We start from the raw sequence: 5,296 nt of genomic DNA on the forward strand, positions 1-5,296 counted from the left end.
CGCAATCGTTCTATGTCATAGTTAACTAAGAACTGCTTCACCCATTCCAGTGATTGGGTACTCAAGCTGTACGTTCTCCATCAAGTAATCCAATGGATCAATTAACATTTAAATTTTTATTCGCGTGTTTGGAATCGTAAAAAAAGACAAGGAAAGAGATAGGGAGATGTTAAAATTTAAAGGAATCGCAGAAGAATTTCGTTACTCTAGGTAAGAAGATGGTTCCATGAGCAGGCTGTATCCGTCGCCGTCGTCGTGGTAAACATGAAGAACCGCGTGGTAGAAGAAGCCAAGGCCTCCGTGGAGCGAAAGCTTCGTGGTTTTGCCTCCTGCGCGAGAAGAGTCGCGATCGATTCAGTATTTGATCGGTTTCCGATTAAGATGGAGATAAAACGACACGAATAAGACCGTCGCTGTGAATCAGTTCTCTCATGACGAGGCAGCCGCTGCAATCCAAGTCCTTCACCGGAATCCAGAAAGGCGCCAAAGCCATTTGCTCCGCCTTCCCGCGCTCTTCTGCTTGTGGTGGCGCCGGCAGAGTCAGGGTGGCCCCGGAGTCGATTTCCCAGAACAGATTGGTGTCTATGCTGTCTAGGATGGCCATGTCGAAGTCGTCGACGGGGGACGGCGGCAGAGGCGTTAGCGGAGCCACCTGCGGCGGCAGAGGCGGCGGCAGCGGAGAGGACCAATCAGAGTCGGGGAGGTTGAGGTACTTGTTGACGACGTCGCCGTTGTCGTCGCCGGGGATGAAGGTGCCAATAAACCGGCCGTCCATGCTTAATCGTCAGGCGACAGCGCTGGGGGGTGCTCGCCCTGGCGCGCGAACAGGGCGAGCGGTTCCCGGAGGTAGAGACGGAGGAGAAGCCGCGGCGAGGCTTGCGCCGGCGCTCGAGGGAGATTAAAAAGAAGGGAGTCGACGGAGAGAAGCAACCGGAAAGAAGAGAAAAATTGTAGAGAATTATGTCTCCAAGTGGCGGGAAGGACGAACGGTTGCCATGGCGGTTACTTACCGTTGAACCGCTGCCATTTGAATTAGTTGAAGGGCTTTCTCAAGGTCAAACACCCAGATATCTATATTTTCATTTCATTTTATTTTTATGTTATTTATTTAACTTACACTAATGATAGTAACAACTTAGACTATGTTTGATTGATGAATACTTTTTTTGAAACCCTAAAAATTCCTCGGTTCGATAATAATCTTAGAATAAGAACTACATTTTATTCAAGAACATATGAAATAATTTGCTTGTGTTTTAAAAAAAAACATAAGATTGAAAGTGGAGTACTAGGATGATGCTTAAGCTTATAAATATTGATATTGAGGGAAGTGACCTTGGGCTTATATATAACTTAGAGTGGATTATTTAAAAATCTAATTTTTTTTAAAGAAATGAAGATTTCTCTCCAAAAGTAAGAAAATGCGCATCTAGTGAGTATAATCATCTAAATACTCCATGAGTAAGGCCCTGTTGCAGGGATTCCTGGTCTGTCACATGAACAAGCAAACAGCAGTTTGCATGAACTGTGCACTGCAGTAATGAGAGTGATTTAATTTCTTCATTCTCATGCAAAATGAATATCTTTTATTTTCTGAATATTTTTAAGGTATTCGTCCGAGAAGGAAGAATCACAAAGCTAACCAGAGTTGAATTTGCAGCAGAAACTGCTCTTTAAAATGGCTTTGACTCCCCTCCCTGAAAACGAGGTCAGAGGAAAGGAAGACTCTGTTGTGCTGCATGAAGGGCAGTGTTGTACTTGGAATTCTGAAGTCACTTTCATTTATGGACCTGAGCTCCTCGGTCCTGTACCTGCATGTGCTCCACCATCTCTATAGCGATCGATTAATTGTCATTATAAAATTGATCACTAATGTTATTTAACAACGAAATTAAATAATTCACCATTAATAAATTAATTAAAGACGGGATTAAATTTCATCTCTAAATTGACAAACGAGATTAAATAGTCTGTTGTTAAAATAAGCGAAGGACTTAAATAGTTCGTCTTAAAATAGAGATGATTATTTATTAATCCTGTCCCTAATTGCAGTGACGGATATTAAATTTCGTCTCTAATTAGTGATGATTAATTTAATTTTGTTATAAAAATTGTTAATGGTGTCATTATAATATACCCAAACTTAGCGATTGATTCCGTCCGGAAGCTGAGTCGGATGAAGGATGTCCTTGTTGTGCGGAAAGTTGACGAAGAGTCGTCAAAGCGCGGAACGTGCAGGGTACCTCCCTGGAAAGGTTCCTACGGATGGTTAACGGAGAGGAGTGATTAGGATGATGACGCTGTCGCTCTGCACACACTCAGACGAGTACACCAGTCATTAGAGACTAGAAACCAGGGAAAAAGTCCCCGGGTCAGGCCCTCCGACGCTCAAGTCAGGTACTTTTTCCCCAGAAAAAAGAGAAAGAACGAAAAGTAAAGACTTAGTGAAAAATGACGAGTGAGTGTACCTGCATAAGGGACAATACATCCCTTTTTATACTGCCATGAAGATTCCTGGGTCTGACGGATGTCAGGGAATGTCTGCTGTCAGGCTTTGTCTGGCGGTGGTTGACACGTGGCTCTTCCTAATAGGTTGGCGGCAAAATCGAAGGGGTGTTGAGCCCCGACCGTTGGCATATTCCCTGACACCTTGATTATTCCCTCTGACAAGTGGTTACGATCCCTTGGCTGATTTGTCTGTAGCGTTCGACTGATTCGGGATCTGGACTCGCCTTGCTCTTATATACTGTTGCCCTCGACTTGTATGCCCGATCTGTACTAAGCTTGTGTCCCGATTTGCTTGTCATTTGCTACCTCCGATCTGCATATCGCGATCTGCACTCCGGGTCTGTATCCAGACCGGTGATCTTTGACTTGGGTGTCCTGACCTATACTCTGGGTCTGATTCCTGATCTGCATCTGTCTGATGTTATCCAAGGCATGTACGTCCCGACCTGCACGCTGGGTCTGCAACCAGATCTGTGATCCTTGGCTTGAATGTATCGACCTGAGCGTTGGGTCAACTTCCCGACCCTTATTTGCCTACTGCTATCCAAGGCATGTTCGTCCCGACCTGCACGCTGGGTCAGCTTCCCGACCCTCATCTACTTCCTGCTATCCAAGGCATGTTCGTCCCGACCTGCACGCTGGGTCAGCTTCCCGACCCTCATCTGCTTACTGCTATCCAAGGCATGTTCGTCCCGACCTGCACGCTGGGTCAGCTTCCCGACCCTCATCTGCTTACTGTTATCCAAGTCATGTTCGTCTCGACCTGCACGCTGGGTCAGCTTCCCGACTCTCATTTGCTTACTGCTATCCAAGGCATGTTCGTCCCGACCTACACGTTGGGTCAGCTTCCAGCCCTGTAATCTGTGATCCTTGGCTTGAATGTCCTGACATGAACGCCAGGTCTGTTACTAGACCCATTTATTCGCAATCTCCATCCTTAGCTATACCTGGCCCGCGGGCCCGTTTATTAATCACTATAAGGGCTGGTTTTATAATCCCCTCTGACCACCCTGTCCGTTAAGACTTTGACTTTAGCCACGTAACCTGGACTTTTGACCCCCTTGATCTCCACGTCGGCTTGACTGTTGACCTACCACGGGGGCTTGACTTTTGACTTTCCTGTCCGCCAAGTCAGCTTGACTTCTGACCGGCCACAGAGGCTAGACTTTTGACCTTCTTGCCCCTCACATCGGCTTGACTGTTGACCCTCTTGTAGCCTTGACTCATAATCACCTCATCCTACCGACCCCACAAAATACGCACCATATCAGCGACGGAATAATAAAATACCGTCGCTAATTAGAAATGGAATAATTAAAGACCGTAGTTAATTAAAGACGGATAAATAAATGACCGTCACTAAGTATCATAATATTTTTAAATTCCATATACTAAAATGGAGACGAAATTTAATATTCTATTACTATATAGAGAAAATTTTAAATTTAGTCACTATCAAATTTTCTAGCAACATGTGTCTATATTTTATATATATATATATATATATTACTATTTTATTTTACTATTTTATTAAAAATCTCCCCCCTCTTTACTAGCTAACTTTAGTGAAGCCTAAAATGAATTTATGTTAATATCCTTTTTTCTATTCATACTAAAAATAATTTAAAGGTTTATTAGTAATTCCACAAGAGAAACAATCAGTGATCTAGAGTTCGAGACTCAGCTGCGACATATTATTATGAATTTTTCTCATCATTAATTTTCTCTGGTTGTTTTATATAAAAAAAATATAGTTCTTTTTAGTTTAACATCTTAGAATTAACAACACTATGATCAAAGAAGCTTCTATAAAAAAATATACTTTTCTTAGTTTTTTTTACTAAAATAAGTATAATATTAAATTAAATTATTTTTTTTTCATAGGGAAGCCGTAAGGGTGACACTCGAAAATCCAAACAATTCGGATTTTCAAAGATCCAAATAATTCAGATTTTCAAAAGTCAGGTACTTTACCCTAATGACCTACTTTAGTATTTTAATGCTAAAATACTTTAATTAATATAATTTCATTATAAAGGGTCAATGTGATTTCAATGTATTATATTACACACGTGACGCATGTGCACGATCACTAGTTATTTTATTAAAAATCTAGACCCTTTACCAACTAACTTTGTTGAAACCTAAAATGAAATTACATTAATATCATTTTTTTTCTATTCATATTGAAAATCATTCTAAGGTTTATGAGTAATTTCTACGAATTTTTCTCATTAATCAATTAGAAATTTATAATCTCTTTAATCCCACATCTTAGGATTGATAACATTGCTAGCAAAGAAACTTTTATAAATACCTGGGCCAACAATATTAAAAAGCATATTTTTCTCGGCTTTTTTGCTAAGATCAAGTATAATATATTAAATTAATTTTTTACAAAGGGTGAGTCTATTACAATAGCTTGCTACTGAGATTCTCGAGTGTCACTCTTACATTGCACTATTGCATGGGTCTAGCGCACTCTTACCCAATTTATGAGTAATTTACGTGTATTCATGTATTATATTACATACACGCAATGCGTGTGCACGATCACTAGTATTTATTAAGAATATACTTTTTTCTATTCATATCGAAAATAATTCTAAGGTTTATTAGTAATTTCCATAGACACATTAATCAGGATCTAAGTTCAAGACTCAGCATTTTTTTTTCATTAATCAATCATTAGGGATCTAGAGTTCAAAAATCAACGCAATATATTATTGAGAATTTTCCTCATTAATCAATTATGAATTTAGAGTTTCTTTAGTCCCACATCTTAAGA

At 40.5% G+C, this 5,296-nt stretch overlaps 1 pseudogene; it reads left to right on the plus strand.

The window, feature by feature from the left end:
• The first annotated feature begins 4,848 nt into the window (after positions 1-4,848).
• Positions 4,849-4,995, plus strand: LOC122025962 (annotated as a pseudogene).
• Positions 4,996-5,296: the final 301 nt, after the last annotated feature.

The sequence above is a fragment of the Zingiber officinale genome, chromosome 9B, assembly GCF_018446385.1.
Source record: "Zingiber officinale cultivar Zhangliang chromosome 9B, Zo_v1.1, whole genome shotgun sequence".
NCBI classification, from domain to species: domain Eukaryota; kingdom Viridiplantae; phylum Streptophyta; class Magnoliopsida; order Zingiberales; family Zingiberaceae; genus Zingiber; species Zingiber officinale.